The sequence below is a fragment of the Macaca thibetana genome, chromosome 10 (genome assembly GCF_024542745.1).
Source record: "Macaca thibetana thibetana isolate TM-01 chromosome 10, ASM2454274v1, whole genome shotgun sequence".
Classification (NCBI taxonomy): domain Eukaryota; kingdom Metazoa; phylum Chordata; class Mammalia; order Primates; family Cercopithecidae; genus Macaca; species Macaca thibetana.
In genome coordinates this window covers 70741726-70765950 of record NC_065587.1, presented here as the reverse complement: position 1 = coordinate 70765950, position 24225 = coordinate 70741726, and the positions used below count along the sequence as shown (strand labels likewise).

At 43.8% G+C, this 24225-nt stretch overlaps 1 protein-coding gene across 2 annotated transcripts in view; it reads left to right on the top strand.

Annotated features, from left to right (window-relative positions):
* The first annotated feature begins 3556 nt into the window (after positions 1-3556).
* The window catches only part of PDYN (prodynorphin), a 73464-nt gene continuing 52795 nt past the window's right edge, over positions 3557-24225 (top strand). Inside the window, exon 1 of one of the 2 annotated variants that reach the window (XM_050745200.1) lies at positions 3557-3594. The gene's annotated coding sequence lies outside the window, so the exon portion shown is untranslated. The remainder of the gene's footprint in view (positions 3595-24225) is intronic. The other variant, XM_050745199.1, reaches the window with a different exon arrangement.

Here is a 24225-nt window from a genome sequence, read left to right as displayed (position 1 = left end):
ACTGCATGCATGTCTTCTTTTGAGACATGTCTGTTCATGTCCTTAAGTTGTTCAAATTCTAATCCTCACTTTCTTCATCTGTAAAATGGGACTGACATTAAAAATCTCACAGAGTGGGATTAGTGTATGAAACACTCGGCCTAGTGCTCGGCACATATTAAATGACTCTTTTTGATGATTGATTCCCTGAAAGCCCACCAGGAAAAACTGTTGATCAAACAAAGCTAACCATATTCGGTTAACTGTAGTAAGGGAGAACAACACCTTAAGAAGCTCTTCTAGTATTTCAAAATGAAGAAATTAAGGAAAGGACACTTACAGGGTTTAGGCTGCTCTGGGTAATTTTTAGGTAAGTGATATAGACAGGCTGGGCTTGGGCAGAATTTATGACATAATTGCTTTGGATTGGTGAGCCCAGAGAGGAAAGAGCCTTGAAGTAATTCTTGATGAGCAAGTTATCTATTTTGATAAGTAAGATGTTTAGTTGGTTCGGTCTTATCTTCCAAGAGCAGGCATTTCCTGGAGCAAACAGCTAAATTACTGTTACTTGGCCCCAGTATTGTTTAAGGCAGGGGCAGAAAAATGTGTTGCTCACGGTTCTCATTATTATATGTATCTTTTCATGGAAAGAAAGATCATACCCTACCTATTGTATTAAAACGTACCTTTTCATCTAACTAAATGTCTTGAGCACCTTTCCTTATCAACACATGTCAATTAATTGTATCCTTTTCAATAGCTTCCCGGTATTAACTTGCATAGGTGCATGATGATTTGTTTGCCTTTTCCCATATCAGCAGGTACCTGGTGTGTATCTGAAGTGAGCTGGGGCACCCAGACCCTTAGTACAGTGCCTGGCACAGAGTAGGCACCCAGAAAGGGTTTGTTATTTCAAACAGAGTGGACATGACATGTGTAAGATGCCATACACATGTAATGTACGGGTGGAGGGTTGAGATCCTCCGATTTCTGCATCTTATCCCATCCCAGTTTGTCTCCTGTACTAGGAACCGTGTCATGGATGTGCATGGCCTGGGAGAGATCCAGAAGTCCCTGTGAATCTGGGATGGGGGAGATTGCTGAGAGGTTTGAACCAGGGAGCCTAGGGAACTGTGGGGTGACCAGCTGAGGCAAAGCTGGATGGAGGATGCAGCTGGGGCTCAGGTGCCCAGGAGAGTGGTGGTGGCAAGAACAGGCTGTGAGTTTCAGCGGGTGTGGGCTTTAGCAGCTGGTGCCATCAGGACACCCCTGGCTAGGTAAAGCAAGGGGCATCTCGTGAAACCAGGCAGTAGGCAAAGGACTGTATAAGGGCCACCTCTCCCCATTGTCATAACATTTCCCTACATCCAGATGTCATCTTGAGGAGAAGGAAGCAGAGGAGAAAACATTTGAAGAAAAATAAAGCAGCCCCTGTAGAAATTTTAACCTGATAATCGGATGCAATATTTATGAAAAAGGGGATGAGATGCAATGAGGCATGGGTTTTCAACCTGGTGTGACATCACACTAGCAGGGGGCATTTGGAAATAGGTGGGGCATTTTCCACCCACTACAGAAAAGTAGAAAGAATCATGGAACAAATACACGTATATCTATCACATGGATTTCTCAGTTATGTGGGGGATTTGGCTGTAATCGTTTTATCTATTTTTTTCTGAAGCAGTTTAAAGCAAATTACAACTATTGTGACATTTCAACCCCTGAATGCATCTCTGAAAAATAAGAACATTTTTCTGCGTCATGTGGAGATGCTCTTGGTTGACACTAGGAGTGCTACTGACATTTAAGTGGGCAGAGGGCAGAGAGGCTAAATGTCCTGCAGTGTGTGATTTACTTCAGAATAGGAAGAATTGTCAGGCCTAAAGCTCCAATAGCACCATCTTGTAGAAAGCCTGTTCTACAGAGGAATGAACTTGTGTGGGAGTGTGTGGGTGTGGGTGGAAGGGGTGCTGTCACATATTTATTCATTATATATATATGTGTGTGTGTATTATAAAAGTAATACAAAAACTGGTAAGATGTAGAGACATACTAGAAAAGTCTAAAGAAGCAATAGGATAAAATCACCTGTCATACCATCATCCTCTGAGAGTCAACCACTGTTAACATTTTGGCACATTTCCTTCTAGTTCCTATCTTTTACATAGTTGCGATCATGCTAAATATATATATACAGCTTCCCATCTTAGAAAGGCATACTTTTAATCGCTTATTTAAAGTTCCTTTTTCTCTGCCCACTCACCACAACTAATGGGGTAGGGAGCTGAAGTGCAAGAGGAGATGTGTTTCTAAAGCAAAAAATAATGCCACATTTTCCAGAAATGCATTTGATTTGTTGCCTGTTAATTTGTTTTCACCCTACCTACTTGTGACCTCAGTTAATCTTCAGAATTACTTTATGATGTAGAGATTATCTTTCTTGTTTTCCAGATGAGATACCTAAGGCACAGTGAGTTTAGGAAGCCCACCCAAGCTCTGTGCTCTTCTCCATTCTGACTTGCAGCCCCTGAATACACTGTCTCCTCCCTGACCAGCTCCAGGAACAGAGAAGCCAGGATATGGGAATGCAGAGGGAGTGCTTGACTCAGGGATCTTGGGAGATGGGAGATTCTGATTCTTTTCTACTGAATCTTAAATGACAAGTAGGACTTACCTCAGTTGTGAGGAGTCACTTCTCCATTCCCCATTTGATCACCTACTTCTAGGTTGGAACATGGTTTGGGGAAGAAGAACTTACCTGTCTGTGTCTGAGCATGGTTATCTGGGGCCAGTACCTGGAGTGAGAACGCAAACTACCTGTGGTAGATTAAAGATATCTGCAAATTCTTTGACACTCTTTTCATTCAAGAGGAGGGGTCTGTGTTTCTCCCCTTTAATCTGAGCAGACTCAGTGAATGTTGACTAATAAAACATTGCAGAAGTGAAGTTGTACCCATGTTCTGGCCCAGGATTTAAGAGGCTGGAGTCTTCCAGATTGTGTTTCTTGGAATGCTTGCTATTAGAACTTGGCTGCCATGTTGTAAGGAAACCCAAGCAGCCCTGCAGGGAGGCCCATGCAGAGATAATGGAGGCCACTGGTGCATAGCCCCAGTCAAGCTCTTAGCCGTTAGCTAGCACTCACCCATGTGAGTGAGCCAGCTTGGAAGCAAATCCTCCAGCCCCACTCATACCTCCCCAGCTGATGTTGCATGAAGCAGAGATGAGCCAACCCTGCTAAGCCCGGCCCAAATTGCAGATTTATGAGCAAAGTTAATGACTATTTTTATTTTAAGCCACTGAGCTTTGGAATGGCTTGTGATGCAGCATTAGATACCAGAATGCCACCATTTTCTGAGCTGAGCCTCTAGGCCAAATTATATGTCAAACCTTCCACACATACTATCTCCTTTAATCCTCATACTCCACTCTAAGGTAATAAAACCAAAAACTAACATTTATTGAGTGCTTACAGTATGCCTGGTGCAGTTCAAAATCCTTTTCTATGTCAATTCATGTAATTGTCCCAATAGCCCTGTTTCACAGGTACTCTTATTCTTATTTTACAGATGTGGAAACAGGCGCAGAGAAATTGGAGAACTTGCTCAAATTTACACAGTAAGTGGCAGAGTCGAGGACTCCTTGTCTGATTTGAAAGCCAGCAATCCTAAATGCTCCATTGCGCTGCTTCAGGCAGAGCAGGTCATCGTCCCTAGTTTTCAGATGAGAAGGCTGAGTATCAGAGAGGTGGACTGACTTTCTCTAGGTGGCACAGCTAATGAGCAACTTTGGGGCACTCATTCTCTGGGCGGCTTAGGACTTCCTCCATGGAAGCTGCCATGGCCCTGATGGAGGTGACTGTTCTTTTGGGTCTGTCTCTATATAGCTATGGCTGGCTCTCGATCTCTAATGGTGTCCCTGGGCTTGCTTCCTTTCCCTGCAACTGTGGCTCCTTTCCTAGTGACCTTTGGCTGTCCCCACACATTCAATTCCATCCTCAAAGCACAGGACTTTTCTAATTAAGAAAGTTCTTCAGAAGAATGTGCCCCAGGCTCAGAAGGACTTTCCAAATAACTTTCCAACATTCCGAGGACAGTTAGTGCTTTGAACTCCAGGCAGTCCTCCCTGCCTTTCCTGCCCCATCTGCCAAGTCTGCCTTGCAGATGAGGGCTGGAGGCAAGTAGGACAGGATATAAGGGATAAAACTGAACATGAGCTTGCCAATCACACAGCCTTGTGGCTTAAGGCAATTATTTAAACACCCAGAACTTCTACTTACTTACCTGTAAAATGGGATTATGAATAGTCTCTTCTTCATAGGGTTGTTGAATAAAATAATGTGTGTGTTTCTCAGAGTTCCTCTAAGACTCGTTGCTCCAGATGCTGGGAGGGTGTCAGCTGCAGAGAGTCTTCTCGTCCAAGGTTTTAATCTCCCCATGGTGGCTCGTATCTGAAGACTGACTGACATAGGAGCATAAGGGCCTGGCCATCATGGCCCAATTTGGGACAAGATTGAAGGGCCATTCTAGCTTCAGAGCTGTCCGTGGGTTTGGCCAGTGCTGTTATTGGACCTGCATCATAGCTTGCCTTCTTCTTCTGCCCAATTCTATTTTGGTCCACTCTCTGCCATCAAGTGTTGATCCAAGGGCCTTTTTAAATAAGTGTCCTGTACACTAAACTCTGTCTCAGCTGTGACAGCATGAAAAGCACATACTCAGTGCCTGGCAAGTAGTACTTATGCTCTAGAGTTATGAATACCATTGTATCTGTATGGAGGAATGCTTTGAAATAGTATGCTAGCACACACCCATCCTTAGCTCCATTTTCAGTGACATCACATTGGTATCTTGAAATCAGCCATACATGGGAATCACCAAATGCTACAATCAGGGCCTCCAGTCACCCTGGTGAACCTGGTTGTTAAACATTTACCAGCACAGCATTGGAACTTAGTCACGTGGCCACACCTAACTGAAAGGGAGGTTGGGAAATGTAGTCTAGCTGCATCTCCAGAGGAAAGGAAAATGGATGTGGTGAATAGCTAGCCAAAAATACCAGGACCTATTTCTGGAACTGCAGCAATTCCAAACACCACAGACTTTCCACATGTAGGATTGAATGGAAGGGATGTTGAGGAGTCAGCCACAATGTCCATCATATGTTTATTCCCAGAGCCCAGTCAAGACCTGGCCTGAGGCCTGCACTTCATGAAGGTTGAATAATCTCCTCTGCACGGGTACCCAGATTTGGATATCCCAGGAGCCCTGGAGAGAAAGGTTAGCAGTCACAGCTTGGACCTCCCAAGGCAGAAAGACAAAAGTGGGCACAACGTTCATTTCTTTTGGGCTTAGCTGAACCAGTTTGACAGAACAAAGGGCCCTGCCTTGCCACTTGTCTTTGCAAACCTAGAGGCAGAGATTCAAAATTAACTCCCCCAAGGGTGGTGCTTAAGATGCCAAAATTAATTCCTCAAAAGCCGGTGCTACAACATGCCTGTGGGGCATATGTGGGCAGAAGAGGCCAAAGCCTCAGGCAGTTTGAAATAAGACTTTCTCCCACCCACCTGAGCTATCTTGGAGGGACACCAATTAAGCAGGCAGAGAAGCAGTAGAAGACATGTCAGTTCCTGGCCGCAGCTTCTCCCCAAGCTGATCTGGGTCATGTCTGACAAGGCACGATGCTGATCAAGGCATTTGGCACCTGACCTCCGAACTAAGCACAGTTGGGCAGTGTGTCAGAATCAGCCCTGGCCACTCAGTGCATAGCAGAGGCTAAGAGCAAGGGCTCTGCGGTCACATAGACATGACTCTGATGTGCTCTGTGACCTGGCAAAAGTTACTGAAACTCCTTGAGCCTCTTTTCCTCTTCTGTAAAAGGTGGCTAGTCTCTGTATCTCAGGTGTGGGTAACATCGAGTACAGTGCTTGGCACAAAGTAAATGATGCGATTGTTAAAATAAAAAGAAAAAGGAATACTCATATTGAGGACTTACTGACATATAGTTCTCTCTCTACACCACCTCCTTTAGTTTTCACAGCTACTCAGGGCCTCCAAGGTATGAACAGTAACCCCTGGAATTTGCAATGCAGCAGTATAGCAGCAACCCTGTAAGGTAGGAATTCTCTTCCTTATTTTATAGAGGAGGGAACTGCAGTGTCACAGACCCTTTCAGGTCCTCACTCATATCTTCCTGCCTCAACCAACTTAGTGAACACTAAGAGCTAGCACTTGCATTTCTTTGCCCAAGGGTTTCCTCTTGCTGTTGACCCAGCAGGCTGGAAGAATTTATAACCCCTTCACCAGCAGCTTTCAAACATTGACTGATGGGAGTTTGTGCATTGATACCCTAGCTCCCTTGACCCTCGGGGGTAACCCTGAGGTGTGTGTTCTCTACCGTCTCCCAGAAATCCCCAGTGGGATTGAACTCCAGTTGCCCATGGCGGCAGCTGCCTTAATCACATACCCTCTGTTGGCTCTTTCCTTCTGTCCCTCACCTCTCTATTCTCCTGTCAGTTTTCCCTTCACTTCTTAAATAAACTACTTGCACTTGAATTTTTATCTTAGGCTATGAAGGACCCCCAATTAAGACATGAGACTTAGAGAGGTCAGGAGATTTGGCCCAGGTTGCTCAGTTCTGGCACAGTGGTTCACTTTGCTTATCAGGAACCCTGTGTGGGGCCGGGCGCAGTGGCTCACACCTGTAATCCTAGCACTTTGTGAGGCCAACATGGGTGGATCACCTGAGGTCAGGAGTTTGAGACCAGCCTGGTCAGCATGGTGAAACCCTATCTCTACTAAAAATACAAAAATTAGTCAGGTGTGGTGGTGGGTGCCTATAATCCCAGCTACTTGGGAGGCTGAGGCAGGAGAATCACTTGAACCCAGTGGGCAGAGGTTGCAGTGAGCTGAGATCACACCACTGCACTCCAGCCTGGGTGAAAGAGCAAAATTCCGTCTAAAAAAAAAAAAAAAAAAAAAAAGAACCCTGTGGGCTGGGCATAGCGGCTCATGCCTATAATCCCAGTCCTTTGGGAGGTGAGGTAGGAGAATTACTTGAGCCCAGGAGTTTGAGACCAGCCTGGGCAACAAAGCAACACCCTGTCTGTACAAAAAATAAAAAATAAAAAACATAGTGTGGTGGCATGTGCCTGCAGTCCCAGCTACTCAGGAGGCTGAGGCAGGAGGATCACTTGAGCCTAAGAGGTTGAGGCTGCAGTGAACTATGATGGTGCCATTGCATTGCACTCTAGTCTGGGTGACAAAGGGAGACCTTGTCTCAAAAAAGAACCTTGCATGCTTAGGTCTAGTGACAGAAGTGGAGCTGGTTTGGAAGATGTTCCCTACCTTATTTCCTGGGGGGCTGGGGGAGAAGTTCCTTTAGTTCCCAGCTACCCAGGGGCAATTGATATCCTGATCAGCTGGTTTTTTGTTTGTTTTGGTGGAGAGGGTGCTTTTGTCCTCCCCTCCCCACCGCACTCCTTGTCCCCCGCCACTTTAAAGTATAACTTAAAGAATACAGGAATCGTAGAGTATAAGGAGGAGGCACTGCCCTTAGGGCTGAGAGAGAGTGCCCAAGAAAGAGGTGCTCTTCCTCTATAGGCTGAGGTCCAGACTTTGTTGGAGAGGGCAAGGCTGTGGCAGACATGCAGTGCCACCAGGACTTTGGGGACTCTATCCACTGGGATATGGGTGAAGCCACCCATGAAAAAATGCCATGCCTAGTGCTCACTGCAAAGCTGCCTGAGAGGTTGCCTGAGGAGGTACTCACAGGGAGGTGGCACTCTGCTGCAAAGTTGTCCAAGAGGTGTGGGAGAAAGCTGATGGCCACTGCATGCTATAAGGCACTGGAGAAGCCATACCCTGCTGAGGCCAAGTGCTGGAGAAGCCATGTAGGCCACTGGTGCTGGGTCCTGCAAGAGCCTCATACACCACAGGAGGCAAGCACTGGAGAAGCTGTGTATGCTATGGGGGAGCGGCACTGGGGAAGCCCCCTGCACTGGAGGAGCTGCACTAGTAAAGCCACACCCAGTGCTAGAAAAGCATTCAGTGCTTCAGAAACCTGCCTGGAGGAGTACGTAAGAGCCAGGAAGAGGATTTCTTCCTCCTCCAGCGTCCCACAGCATTCTTTACGGACAAAGCTTGAGAAGGAGATATATTTACAGAGCCCAAGCCCAGCTCCATTATTATACAGAGAGAATGAAGGGTAACGTTAGAGCTTGGAGGCAATATGTTGATAACTGATTGAGTCTACCTTTTGGTTACTCTGTTAGTTTTCTTTCTATGTAACATATTACCATAAACTTGGAGGCTGCAAGCAAAACACATTACTACAAAGCTACCAGTAATCAGAACAGTGGGGTATTGTCACAAGGATAGACATATATATTGATGGAATAGAATTGAGACTCCAGAAATAAGCCCATACGTCTATAGTGAATTGATTTTTTGACATGATGCCAAAACCGTTCAGTGAGAAAAGAGTAACAAACAGTCTTTTCAACAAATGGTGCTGGGACAACTAGATATCCACAGGCAAAAAAGTTACTTTGGATTCTCACTTCACACTATATACAAAAATTAACTCGAAATGTATGAAAGATCTAAATATGAGAGCTCAAACTATAAAACTGTTAGAAGGAAACACAGGCATACCTCTCTGTGACCTTGAATTAGACAATGGTTTCTCAAATGTGATATTGAAAGCACAAGATGCAAAATTAAAAATGGATACATTGAACTTCAACAAAATTAAAAACTGTTGTGCATCCAAGGATACTATTAAGAAAGTGAAATGACAACCAACAGAATGAGGGAACATATTTATAAATCATGTAGTTGATAAAAGCCTGGTATCAGAACATAGAAATAAATCTTGGCCGGGCACAGTGGCTCACACCTGTGGTCCCAGCACTTTGGGAGGCCGACGTAGGTGGGTCACCTGAGGTCAGGAGTTCAAGACCAGCCTGACCAACATAGTAAAACCCCATATTTACTAAAAATACAAAATTAGCCGGGCATGGTGGCACACGGCTGTAATCCCAGCAACTTGGGAAGCTGAGGCAGGAGAATTGCTTGAATCCAGGAGGTGAAGTTTGCAGGGAGCCGAGATTGCGCCATTGCACTCCAGCCTGGGCAACAAGAGTGAAACTCTGTCTCAAAAACAACAACAGCAACAACAACAACAAAAACCAAACAAATAAACAAAAAAAACTTTTACCACTCAACAACAAAGAAACAAATAACTCAATTTAAAAATGGGCAAAGTCAGTTGTTAAACATCATTAGACAGGGAGATTTTCAAATTTCAAAATTACAATGAGATATCACTTTGCATTCACTAGAGTGGTTGCAATGAAAAAGACAGATGACAAGTGCTGAGCATGTGGAGAAATTGGAACCCTCACATATTGTTGGTGGAAATGTAATATGATGCAGCCAGTTTGGAAAACTATCTGGCAATTCCCCAAAATGTTAAACAGAGAGTTGTCATGTGATCTAGCAATTATACTCCTGGGTATATACCCAAGAGAATTAAAAACATGTATCCACGCAAAAATATGTACATGAGCCGTCAAATGATTGAATGTTCCATCAAAAAGTGGAAGCAACCTAAATGTTCATCAATTGATGAATGAATAAACAAAATGTGGCATGCTCATACAGTGGCCTATTATTCAGTCATTAAAATGAGTGAAATGCTAACACGTGCTGCAACATGGATAAACCTTGAAAACCTCATGTTAAGTGAAGGAAACCAGCCACAACAGCCCACGTATGGTATGATTCCATTTATATAAAATGTCCAGCATAGTCAAATCTATACAGACAAAAAGTAAATTAGTGGTTACCGCGAGAAGGGTGCAGGGAAAAATTGAGAGGTATGGTGTTATTTGGTGGGAAGTGATGAAAATATTCTGGGATTAAATAGTGTGATAGTTGCACATCATTGTGAATATACTAAAAACCGCTGAATTGTACATTTAAAAACAAACAAAAAAATCCAAGCCAAACCAAAATGAAAAACCAAGCATACACATATGACCTTAGTTTTCATGGGTTAGGAGTCTGGGCTTGGCTTAGCTGGGTTTCTTGCTCAGGCTCTCATCAGGTTGCAGTCCGGGTGTCTTCTAGGTTGTGGTCCTTTCTGGAGCTTGGAATCCTCTTCCAAGCTCATGTAGTTGGGAGCAGAATTCGGTTCCCTGTGGTTGTAGATCTGAGGTCCCCATTTTCTTGCGGGTTGTTGACTGGGGATCACTCTCAGGTCCTAGAGGTCACTCGCAGTACCTTGCCACGTGGCCCTGTCACAGGTCTCATAACCCTCCGCCCATGACATGGCAGCTTCTTAAAAGCCAGCACAGGACCCTCTGGCTTAAATCTGCTAAAATGGAGACTTATATCACATAATGTAATCACGGGAGTTACATCTTATCACCTTTGTTGTTTTCTACTGGCTAGAAGTAAGTCACAGGTTTTGCCTAAATTTAAGGGGGAATTGATGATATACAAAGCCCTTACTTATTGGGGATTGCCTTAGCATGTGTCACCACAGCTACTCGGCTTACATGTGCACCCTCTACACACATTTAGAGTCCTGTGTAATATAACAATTCATTTTCCCATCTAACAAGATATAGTCTCCTTACATTAGTAAGCGGTTCTCACCTTCTCCCCAAAATGAGGTACTGCACCATCCTGACGGTCATTATATCCATTGCTGGATATATTAATTGCCTTTCAATCTGTTATAGTACCACTGAATATTCTGTTATCTAAAGGCTAAGTTATAAAACTTAGCTTCAAAAATTTGTAAAATATAAAACAAAAATAAGAAGAAAAAGAATAAAGCAGTTAGCACATTCTTATAACAAGCAAAGAGAACATATGCAGAGCTGCTACAGGCGTTGATTCTGTAATAGGTCATGAGGTCATAGTTGATATTCATGGCTTCCTTCTTCCATTACCCCCCACCTTTTAAAAAAAACAACAGACAGAGCCTTGCTCTGTTTCCCAGGCTGGAGTGCACAGTGGTGCAATCACAGCTACTGCAGCCTCGACCTCCCAGACTCAAGCGATCTTTCACCTCAGCATCCCAAGTAGCTAGGACTATAAGCATGTGCCACCATACCCGGCTAATTTTTTATTTTTTGTAGAGATTGGGCCTCACCATGTTGCCCAGACTGGTCTCAAACTCCTGAGCTCAAGCAATGCACTCACCTCAGCCTCCTAAAATGCTGGGATTGCAAGTGTGAACCACCACACCCAGCCTCCACTACCCAATTTGTGTTTCCTTTGCTCTCCAACAGAGCCTCAGTTAGTTGGGATTCCTTATTTGATGGGGCAATCCAAACCTTCCTTCTCAAATGGCCTGAGTCCTCAATTATTCTGCCTTTTTTGAAGTTGCTATAGTTTTATCTTAATGTTTCCTATTGGGCATGGACACACTAAGAGGCGATCCATAGAATCCACTGCATTCCAGGCATAGATCTTCTTGTCCCTACTTTGTGACAGCAATCCAATTTTCTCTTGTTAATCAGGATCAATCATTCCAACCCATAGAGTAACCCCCTTTTCTGCTTATTGATTCAGTGGCATAAAGAGTCCCCAAATGACCAAGTGACAGCCTCACCTTCCAATTCAATGGAATCGTTTTTGCGTTCTCTGATTGAAGTATTTCCACCCTGGGAAATAATCAAAGCTAGTATTTCTCATTGCCTTAGTCAAGTGAGTGTCTGCTGGGCCTTCTTATGAAGACAGTTAGCAGGTGAGTGGGCAGGTTGCACATGATACATCCAGGCAAACCTTCTGGTCTCTCTAAGCCTTTGAATTTCCTCCTCTGTGTAATTTTAGGGGAGTTCTGGCATCTCAATATCATTAAATGTAAGTCACTGTTGAGCCCAAGTTTTAGTCAACAACCAAGTAAGCAGTTAGAGACGCTTCCAGCAACATGAGGTCCATATAAGGTAGAGCTATCCTCCTTAAAAGTATGACGTTCTCATGCTCTCCCCCAAATCCAGTCACTAGTAAGTTCACTTGCATCAGTGAATTTGCTCCGTATAGTGTTATAATCTACCCTCCTTGGTCTAACACCTTTCAACTCCATACTCACATGTTACCCAGGTTAATGCTGATATGCATTAACAAATTTATGCAATTCTTTTGGTGTTTAAGCTATTTTCTCCAAGGTCATAATGTGTACCTGTCTCCCTGGATCCTGCTGTTATTTGACCCTAGTTATGGGTCTAGGGGCAACAAAAGGTGGTTGTGGTGAGTTTGGAAAAGAATGACCATACCTTTTCAAGGCATTTGCCTCAGATGGGGTTGTCCCAGGGCTATCAAGCAAAGAAATGCTAGTGTCCTAATACACCAGAGGGCAAGCTACTTCCACTGGTAAGAGAAGCTCACAGTGATTTTGGGATTCAAGATTATCAATTTCATCTAGTCCAACCAGATGTCCCTGTTTCCAGTTTTATGATTCCATTTTTTTCCAATCAACTTTCATTTGAGCAACTTAGTAAGCTTGTGAATCTAGCTGACACTATAATTCGGCAATCTGCACATTTAAATTTTTGTTATCTTTTTCAGCAATATCAGCCTTGTATCTTTAAGAAATAAAATATTCATTTAACCTCTCTGGTTTTCAGGTCATGATTTGAGCTGAGTTTGGCATTTTCTCCCTGTAAGCATTCAAGTCCACTCAGAAGAATATATTCCACACTGCAATCATTATAGTCATCATTACTGCTGTAACAATCAAGTGGAGCATCCTCCTGGGCTCCCTGGGCACTTGCTTCGGTTGGTTGTAGCTTGTTTAATTGGCACTGCACGCAGTGAATTGCTAGCATCCCATTTCCCATTGGTAAGGAGCTCATTACTGTGCTCAAGCCCAAGGGCATGACCAAACCAGTGCCCAAGTCCCATCTTTACAGATCTATTTCCTAAGACTACTCCTATGTCAGCCAGAGTCTAGTCAGGGGATAAAAACCACACAGTAATTTGAACAGAGAAAGTTTAATATAAACATTACCAACTTTGGAGAGTATTGGAGTAATAAGGGATTGGTTGGTAAGAAGTGAAGAACTGCAAAGAATGCAGGAATAGCAGGTATAAGGAGTACCCACTACCCTTAGGATTGAGATGGAGTGCTCAAGGAAGCTCCCCTAGCTCCAGACTGTGATCCAGACCTTGTTGGAGAAGGCATGGCTATGGCTAGCTGACTAGTGGAGCAGTGTCCAAGCTACTGCCCCAGCAGGACTTGCTGAAATCTGCCTTTCTGCATCCCAGTGAGGAGCATCCATGCAGAGATGCTGTGCCTTGAAACTTGCTGGAAAGCTGCCCAAAGGGGTGCCACCAGAGGCAGTTCACAGGGAGGTACCTCATCTGTGGCATTCCACTCTGAGGTCACCTAAGTTGGTTATGGGGAAATCTGCTTGCCTTTGGGTGCTGCTGGCTGCTGCCCCCTGTAGGGACTGGTGCCTGCCCTTTAGGAGTTGGAAGTTGAAGCCAAGACTGGAGTCAGGTGCTGCAGAAGCCAGGCACTGGAGAAGCTGCTGTGCTACTGGAGCTGGGACCTGCAAAAGCAGCCTGCACTTCCAGAACAAGGTGATGCATAAACCACAAAAACCTGTGGAGAGAAACGCACTGGGAAAAGCAAGAGAAACACCTTTCTCCTTCAGTGTCTCTTCTGTGTCTCCTAATGTCAAAGCTTAACATTGTGCTGGCTGGCAAAGGAAAAATCTTCACAAGGCCCACCTCTATTATTGCAGACCAGGCATTAAAGGGAGAATTTGGAGTTGAGAAGCAGTAAATTTATAATTGGCACATGGAACAAACATTGTAAGTTATCTGACACTGCATTGTCCAATATAGCAGTCCAGTAGCCACATGTGGCTACTCCAATTTACATTAATTAAAATTAAGTAAGAATGTAAAATTCCAGTCCTCAGTCATGCCAGCCACATTTCAAGTGCTTGATAACCACATGTGGGTAGTGGTGGCTACAGTAGAACGCTGCAGCTATAGGACATTTCCTCCATTGAAGAAATTTCTATTTAACAGCTCTAACAACCCTTGGCCATCTCTTTGCTTTGGCTGCTAGAAAGCTTGGACATAAATTTCATCTTCAGAGTTAAGGATAAGGTACATTTCTAGCAAACTTTAAGTCTGTATTCTTACCCCTGGCCTCCTCTTACTTTCTCTTCATCTCAATTTCCTAATCTATTTATTTTATCCTGCTCTATTCCTTTCAGTAAACTTTTAAAATTTACATACATTGCAGGATTAGGATGGCTAAAATAAACATCCTTCAAGTAGAATACCCTTATTTTTAAAGCCGGATGAGTCCTTAGAGATCAACTTATTCATTTTTCAAATGAAGAAGTCAAAGCCTAGAAAGTGAAAATAAGCCACCCAAAGTCACAGAGTCAGAACCAGGATGACGACTCAGGTCTTATGACTCCCATTCCAGGTCTCACTGCACAGAATTCAATCTCTGTCTCCAAGATGTGAAGGTGACGTCACCAGAGGAAGTAATTAGACCTGAAATTTAACCTGTGATTCATGGCTTTCCTCTGAGGTCCTAAAGTCGGAGCTCAAAGCCTCAGATGAGAAGGAAAATTCAAGCAGATTCACGGAGGGGTCATGGCAACCCCCTAAAAGCCTGCCAGAGTCACTTGCCACCTTTACCTTGGTCTCCTTATTCATGGATGGGGGCTGGTTGATTCTCTGCAGCCATCACCTGAGATCCTGTTCATACCTCAGGCATGTCTTAATTCCAGTCTGCCCTGCAGTAATATGAAATTCTGTTCCACTGGGTCTCCAGTGGTTCCTCTGTCCACTCGCCTGACTATTGTCCCTGTCTCCTTCCCCTTCTGAAATTATAAGGCCACAGCATGCTTTGATTGGCAGAAGTTGCAGATATCTATTGGGAAGTTGTCTAGGATACAGATGACTCATATAACTGACAGAGAAAGCAACTGAGAGTGAGCCTACTAGGTGCCAGCCCTATGCTGCATGGCATTTTGTGTATTATGCTTCTCCTAAATAGCTCTTGGATCTGCCTAATTCTCTATCCTCACTGCCACATCCTAGTACAGACACATCATCTCATCTCTTATCTGCAAAGGTCTTCTAATTGGTCTCCAACCAAATCAGTTCTCCTCTCTGCAGCAAAGGTGTTGTCTTTTTAAAAAAGTGCAATTCATATAGAGTAAAATTCACCTTTTTTGAGGTATAGTTCTGTGAATTTTGACAAACACATGCAGTCACATAACCACCATCACAATCAAAATTTAGAACAATTCCAAGATTTTAAAAATTAAAAATTTAAAATTAAAAAATAAACAGTACAGTTCTGTCACCCAGAGAAGATTCCTTGAGGCTCCTTGCAGGCAACTCCTTCCTCCACCCCCAGCCCCTTGCAAGCATTGCTCTGTTTCCTATCCATATAGTTTGGGCTTTTAAAAGATACTATATAAATAAAGTAACATAGTAGGATTCTTTTGAGTCTGACTTCTTTCATGCAGCATGATTCTTACATGATTCATCTGTGTTGTTGTGTGTTTCAGTAGTTTGTTCCTTTTTTGTGGCTCAACAGTAGTATTTCATTGAATAGATGTACAGAGTTTGTTTATCCCTTCACCAGTCAATGGACTTCTGAATTGTTTCCAGGTTTCTGGTGATTCTCTACAAAGCTGCTATTTAACACAAACATTTACCTCCAGTTTGTGCTTGTGTGTGAATGGAACTGAAATGCTGGTTCAGTTGCTTGCCGCTTGCAGAGTCCAATTAACAGTGAGGTCTCGTATAAAGTGATTTTTTGTTCCAAAGCTAGCTTAGGGGAAGAAATACGGGCTTCCTGCTTTAAGGGTACCACTTACTTTTAGAGCAGAAAGTGAGCACTTTAAAGAGGGTCTAACATGAACAGCTTGAGGAGGGGTAGAGGAAATAAGCAGGTAGGGGGTCTTCTGTTAGCTTAGTGCTTTATCTACCAGGCTGTCAAGCTGGTGACTGCTGGTGTTTTTGTGCGCAGGCATACCTTGGGTTGTAATTGACTGTTATCTCTCGAGGTAACCTCCTAGCGGGTGAGAGTTCCTTTCTGGAGCTCCTAAGCACATAGTTGTAGATGAACTTGCCTTGTAGGGAGTGTCTGGTGAAGGGGAAGGAAGGCTGTATTTTCATTTCTAAAGGGCTAAGTAGGAAGTGGGGAAAAGGAGAAAAGAAGAGAGAGAGAGAAAATTATTAAATTATCTCTTAGAAAAATGAGGGTACTCAGTTACATGAACATACATTTAAATTTCAGTTGAGTGAATGCTTAGAAGTGGGATTGCTGGTTTGAGGGTATTTCTAACTTCATAGAAAACTGCCAAACTATTCATCAAAGTAGCTGTGCCATTTTGTGTTTCCATCAGCAGCACATGAGAGTTTCAGTTGCTCCATATCCTCACCAACACTTTATATGGTTGATTCTTTTTAAAAATAGGAATGTTCTTTTTTTTTAAATTTTGAGACAGAGTCTTGCTCTGTCACCCAGACTGGAGTGCAGTGGCATGATCTTGGCTCACTGCAAACTCTGCCTCCCAGGTTCAAATGATTTCCTGCCTCAGCCTACCGAGTAGCTGGGACTACAGGCGCCCGCCACCACGCCTGGCTAATTTTTGTATTTTTAGTACAGATGGGGTTTTGCCATGTTGGCCAGGCTTGTCTCAAACTCCCGACCTCAGATGATCCACCCGCCTCGGCCTCCCAAAGTTCTGGGATTACAGGTGTGAGCCACTGCACCCGTTCCAGAAATGTTTTTTTTAACAATTCAAATTTAGTCACACCACTCCCCTATTGAAAATCCTCTGATTGTTTCTTATTGCTCAAAATTCTCAAGGTGGCCTTGAAGATTCGGCAATTGTCAGCTGGGTGCAGTGGCTCAGGCTTGTAATCCCAACATTTGGGGAGACTGAGGCAGGTGAATCACTTGAGGTCTGGAGTTTCAGACCAGCCTGGCCAACATGGCAAAACCCCGTCTCTACTAAAAATACAGATGTTAGCCAGACATGGTAGTGTACGCCTGTAATTCCAGCTACTCAGGTGGCTGAGGCACAAGAATCACTTGAACCTGGGTGGTGGAGGTTGCAGTGAGCCAGACTGGAGCACTGCACTCCAGCCTGGGCAATAGAGCATGACTCTGTCTCAAAAAAATAAAAAATAAAAAATAAATCCTGCAATTGTCGATACTCATTTCTTTTGTATGTGCTATTGCTTCTGACTGAATATCACCCCTGACCTTCCAACTCTGCCTACTGAATTCTTGCTCTCGACCATCATGCCTTCACCCTTCCTTAACCTCCCATTTTAGGTGGGTCCCTCTTAGGTTACCATGTATCTATCACAATTGTACCATAATTAATTTTATAATGAGATATTGAATATGTGTCTGCCTCATTACAGCGTCAGCTCTGCCATGGAAGGGAGCATGTCTTGTTCACTACTGTACCTTCAGGGCCAGAACAGAGCCTGCACGGGCAGGCGCTTAATAAGGTTCTCTTGGGCAAGAGATTTCATTTAGTTGTCTTAACAACCCTGAATGGAACTATGATTGTTTTCATTTTACAGAAAGTCTCAGGGAGGTGAAGTAAATTGCCTCTGTTGCTCTGCCAAAGCCAAGATTTAAGTCCTGGTCATCCCTACCTGTTCTCCCTCCCTTAGTCACCAGGTTCGAAGCCTCCTGCCCCCATGTTTACAGATGGCTGGGCCAGTTGTTGATTCTGCTGGGGCCTGCCTCTCGTCCTAGGGACATTTTCCTAGGTCTTCTGAGAAGATAAAAGAGAGATGGGACGGGATATTCGGTTTGTCATATCCCTTATTTCATTGACTCCTAACAACAGCCCTGTATTTTTACCCCATTTTACAGCGGGAAAATGTGAGGCACAGGTAAAGAAAAAGATCCATGTCTCACAGCCAGTGCTGCCGTCTTTCTTCCTCTGAGGGAAATGGCCCATGAGGAATGGTTTGGGAGGTATGGAGGGACGCCTCTGGCATCACGTCACCCAGAGGGCTCGTTAAAATCCAGATTTATGGCTCTCACCCCCAGAGATTCTAATTCAGTGGGGCTGGATGGGATCTGAGAATATGCATTTCTAGTAAGTTCCTTGGTGAACCTGTGGACCACAATTTGAGAACTACTACCTTATGGTATGCTTACTTCTTCAGGTCAGTGGGGCCTCTCACTGCCCCTAAAGTCCTAATAATAATAGCAGCCAACATCTTATTGAACATTTACTCTGTGCTTGATGCTGTTCTAATGACGTCACACACAACGCCTCACTCAAATGCACAATATCCCCATTTTCCAGATGGGGAAACTGAAGCACGGAGATGTTAAATAGTTTGCCCAAGGTTGCAGCTCCCATAAGGATTGGAGCTGGACTTTGAACCCAGGCAGTCTGGCTTTAAAACCCACACCTACAAATACCACACTATATTGCCCACTGCTCACAATACTGCCTACCCTTCCATCAACACTGACAGGAGCAGTCCAACCTGAACACTTTTCAGGACAGGGCTGGAGGTCGTGTTCCCCATTTTGTTTATAATTAGTCTCCCCTCTCCCCAGTTTAGTTCTCAGGCCACGTTTAAATGGAATGCAAACCTTCCCCAGTGTCTCCAGCAAGTGGCAGTTGACACTTCTGCTGGTGTTTCAAGAGCCAACCTCCGGCATCATGCTACTTGTTGTCAACTCCTCAGCTACACACAGTCAGTGATTACACACTGTCAGGGGCTTATAAATAGCTTCCCCTTTGGAGTTGTGGCTCTGGAAGGCAAAGGTGTCTTGAAGAGGATTCTGCAGAGACAAACTGATGATGACACCTGAGGGCTGGGAGAACGAAAGCTTTATATTGAACAGTGGCCAAAAATAACTCTTTTATATTGGGAGGAAGAGCCATCGAAAATTCATGGTAGTGAAAAAAAAAATGCAGATGTCAACTTTCCTGAGGCTAAGTGGCTAAAAGTGGTACATTTAGCCACACAGTCCCAGAGAACATCAGAGGGAAGCTATACTGTCAGAGCTGGAGAGATTCTTAAGGATGTGTGAGCCCAGTCTCTTCTTATTTCACCTAAGAAAGCTGAGGCCCAGCGAGGGTCAGGTCCTGCTTAATATCACACAGCAGATCTTGGCCTCCCATTTAGTGAATGGGCGCCAGGGCCTGGAAGGAGGGATGCAGGCTATCTGGGCAAAGGCAGGCTTGCAGAAGAGGCCAAAGAGGGGCTTACAAAAGACACCAGCCTTGTCTTCCTCTGTCCAACTTCCAGAGTCATCAGAGAGGATACTTCTAATAGCACACACTTTATCAGATTATTCCTGATTCAAAGATTTTGATGGCTTCCCAGTAGGCAGAATGAATCCAAACCCTTGTGGAATGGACAAAGTTCAAGCTGACATAGAGCAGTGCAGCTTGGTAGTTAAGAGCATGGAGCATGGAGTCAGAGACCTGGGCTCATGTCATGGCTTTGTCTGTGTGACATTCAGCAAGGTACAGAATCTTTTGGAAGATCAGTGTCCTCAGCTGCAAAATGGGTTCATAGCAGCAACTATTCTCAGATAGTTGAGAGAATCAGATGAGATAATACAGGTAAAGGGACTTGGCAGCATTCTCGACTCACAATATTGTTATTAATTGTTCTACATGTGGCACTCAAGGGCCTCCATGATTTGCTCCCAGCCTACCTGTCCAGCCTTGTCTTTATTTCTGCCCCATTCTTACATGTCTTGGTGCCAGGCTCTCTGTTCTTTCTGCCTTGAAAGCCCTTTCTTCTGTTGGCGTTTAAGACTCGGCTCAGGTGTCTCCTTCCCTGGGAAATATTTCCTGATTCCTGATTTGTATTATGAACTTCTGCTGGGAAGAAGAAGGTCAATCACTGCTATTTGGCACAGACGTTAAGAGCAGTTTGAGTTTCCAGCAGTTTGAGTCTGAGCACTGAATCTGCCAACTACTTGCCAAGCAGCTTGGAGACTTGCCTCCTTAAACTCCAGTTCCCTTATGGGTATAATAATAATGACCTTGGGATTTTTCTGAGGATTGTAGGAGATGACCTCTGTAAAGAGCTTAGCACAGGCTCTGTCACATAAGTACTGATTATAGTACTTATTGAATAGTATTAAGTAGCTGTTATTTTAACAAGGGATAACTGGGCTCTTAAGTACCTGACTATATGTGGCTGCTTCTTCATTCCCACTTTACTTTGGTCTATTGTCCATCCAATTTTGTGCCTTTGACCATCTACCTACCATCCAACCATCACCCCACCATCCACTCATCTCTCAACTATCCATCCACCTACAATTCATCCACCAACCATTCATTACACATCTATCCACCGTCCATCCATTCATCTACTATCCACCTATCCACCCACTCACCTACTACTCATTCACCATCAATTAATCTCTCCACTGTCTCTTCACCAAACACCATCTACTCATCCTTCCATCTTCTCCACCAGGATGGAGTGGACACCTATTATACTTCAGAATTTGTAGAGATTTAGAGATAAATCAATGAAGGCAACAGGATGTCATTGAAAGATTGGGAGTTTCATGTCAGGCAGACCTGGATTCTAGACGAGGTCAGCTCTGTGACTCTCTAACATTACTTCGCTGTGAGAATGTGGCAAGACACTTCTCAAACCACATGTGTCTTTTAACACATTTTCCTATTCTAAACACTTAAGCATTTATATAGCTATCTCCTTGGGCTTGATTCTATGCTGATGCCCAGCCACAGAGATGAACTGGTTGCTGTCCTTGCCTTGCGGATCTCACCCAAATGCCTCTGCTGTGTGTCTGACTATTGGAGTCACCTTGAACATCCCTTACAGGGGACTCTTTTCTAATTGCTGTGATTTTTGTTTTGTTTACCACTGCATTTTGTCTCTTTCCTCAAGTTGGTTGTGATAGCCTTGAGAGCAGGGACAATTTTCTTTGGATCTGCCTCGATCTAGCGCTGTGTCTAGCTGCGACTAGCACTGTGCTTCTACCTAGCAGCTCTTCATAATTGTCTACATTTCACCCGTGGACTGTCTATAATAATAATAAAGCTGATACTTATTGAGCACTTACTATGAGTCAGGTCTTGCATTGCATTCATTATTTTATCCTAGTCTTACCACAACACTATGCAGTGGGTCCTTTTTACCCCCATTTTACAGATGAGGGAACTGAAGCCTGGAGATGCAGAGTCACTGGTTACAAAGCTGCTCATTGACAGAGCCAAGAGGGAATGCAGGCAGTCTGATGCCAGAGACTGCTCCCCTCTGTGACTTGAACCACCCTCTGCTATTAGAGAGATGGATATGACTATATTCGTCCGATTTGCGTCAAAGGATGGCCTAAACATAATAAAATGAAATAACTGGAGAGTACTTAAAAAAAAGAAGAGGAAGAAGTTAGGAGTTAAAAGGAACAGCACTGTCATTAAACCTTGGGGATTTCCGGAAGTTATTTAATGGTGCCGGTTCCCTGACATTATCATCTGGTACTATCTCCCCTCCATTAATGGCCCCCAGGGGAATGGTGTTGACAAGAAACCAGTGGTAATTGGAAGAAAATTGCTCCTCCAGGTGTTTCAGAGTGAACCTTAAATCTCTGCCCTTGCAGATAAAGCAAGTTTCTGAGAAGTTCAATTTTGGTGCCTCATTTGAAGGTGACAGAGAGGTGTAAAAGCATTAATCCTTTTGGAGTACTTTTGGGATTTGGAGTCCTGGGGAGCTGGATCTGCATATTGTCTGTCTCCCCTTTCTAGGCCCAAGGATTCCCTGGGACCAGGGCTGGGCTTCATCTACTTGTGTATTTCTGGTTCATCGTGGGTATTCCAGATTGTGCTGACAAATATCTCCCAGAGGTGACTCTGTCTGAGATGATGCTTATCCTTAAAGTAACCACTATGGCCAGGCAAAAAGAGAACTTTGTCCAGGTCTGGGTAAGTGGCTACCACTGTGGTGGTGAACCACATTTAATGCGTTCCATACACAGAGAAGGGGGTTCTATTTCCCTAGGGAGGTAGGGGAAGGGGCTCTAAACCACAGGTGTCTACAGTCAGGCATCCAAAGTCAACAGTCAGAGCAAGACCTCGTTCTGCTCCAAGCAATAGCAGAGAGCACAAATTGTGACCACCTTGTCTTGCACTGACAAGATAACCACAGAGCTCATTAGCTGGGTGATGACTTTTGCTGCCAAATGAAGAGAAACTGAAGACAATGGAATTATGTATCCATTAAAGAGAGGGAGGCAGATGATAATGACAGTTAACATTTACTAGGAACTATGATACACACTTTGCAGGCATTATCTCATTTAAGTCAACAGCCTCATGAGGTAGGTTCTATTATTATCTCCCTTTGACAGAGGAGGAAATGACACTGGGAGAAGTTGAGTCACCTGCCCAAATGGTTTGGGTGGAGCACATTCCAGAGGCCAACTCTCTTCTTTCCTAGCTTTTCATTTTTTAAAAAAAATCTCAAACCTGCAGAAAAATTCAAAACAAGTTCAATGAATACCCATACATCCTTCACCTAGATTCACCAGTCCTTCAACATTTTGTCACATTTGCACCATACTCAGGAAATTCAAGGTTAATACCATACATTCGCTACATTCTATACTTGAATCCACATTCTATATTCAAATTTTCCCAATTGTCTCCCAAATGTCCTTTTCAGCTAGTTTCTTTCCCATCTAGGATTCAACCCAGGACCATGCCCTACAATGAGATGTCATGTCTCTGTAGTTGCCTTCAACCTAGGACAGTTCCCTAGCCTTTTCCCAGTGCCCCCCGTTCCCCGTAACACTAACATATTTGAAGAGTCAAGGAGAATATCTCACGTTTTGGATCCATCTGATTGCTTCTTCCTGGTTAGATTCAGGACATGCATTTTTGGTGGCAATGCCTCCGAAGTGATGTCATGTCCTTATTAGTGCCTCACACAGAAAGGCATGTTGTATCAGTTTGTCCCTTGTCCCTCACTGGTGATGCTAAATTCAATCCTTTGGCTAAGCAGTGGTTATCAGATCCGGACCCTCACACCTCTTGTAAATAAATAACCCTTAGGATGACACTTGGAGATAGTGTGAAAATCCTATTCTTCATACATATAACTCCACTGCACCTAATGACTGATATGGATAGATATGGATGTGCCCATAGCACATAATTAAATTTAAAAAGCAAGTGGCACAACTGTGTGTGCAGTTACAACCTTCCTTCCTTTTGAGCTACTGTACATATTAATAAATACGTAGGAGAGAGGTGTTGGTTGAGAAAGACCTGATCTGTAATAGCTGGGCTGTTTGCTCAGGGTAAGCCCCAGCTGTGAGTATCTCTGGGTCTTCTCTCCTGAACTGCTCATTTTCCCCAGAGTGGAATCTTTCCAACTGGTGGAGTAAAAGCCCGAGTCTGTCACAGTAGAGAGGAGAATGAGGCCTCAGCCTTTAAGTGATACCTTTCGCATAACTTAGCCCTTTCCCCGTTTTGGGATGGAACACCTCAAGGCCAGAACCTCTTGCTTCATCTGTACCTTTTTTTAAGAGGCACATCACACTGCCAGTTCCTCAGCTTTGTGGGGATCCATAGCATAAATTAGATGCATTTTCTGGTTCTATACTGCCTGCATAGGTTTCAGCTTTCTTAGATCTGCTGTCAGTTTCCATTGGTCCATTTGCTGCATAGCATCACTAAGGTTTCTTTGCTGTTGTCTTCTCTCCTCTTCTCCTTATCCTGTGGGTCATCTCTTTGATCTCTGAAATTATAGTGAGAGTGTGGAGGGGCACAGAGGTAACTATGTGTTTCACTGGTTATACTTAACTATAAATCTATAGCATAGACAGTTTTACATGGTTTCAGTTTTAAAAATGGACCTATCTTTTGTAAAACAAATTAAAATGCAATAAAAACATTTTTGTTTTGTTTTTAAACATGCCACATCTAAGAGGCATAAAGCCTTATGATTGCATATGAGAGAAATTTGCCACAAACTGGTTTAAGGAAAGGAGGAAATTTATTGGTTCACGTAATTGAGGCATCCACAGAGACGCCTTGGGAACGCCACGGACACCAATAATGTCCTTAGGAATCTCTCTTTCCATCCTTGACTCTCTCTTCCCCATCGTTGGCTTTTTATACAGGCTTTCTCCTTTGCTCTCCATCTGCACATTTACACCTGCAAAATGGGGCTGTCAGGAAAAATGAGTGATGGAAAGAGCTGAGAA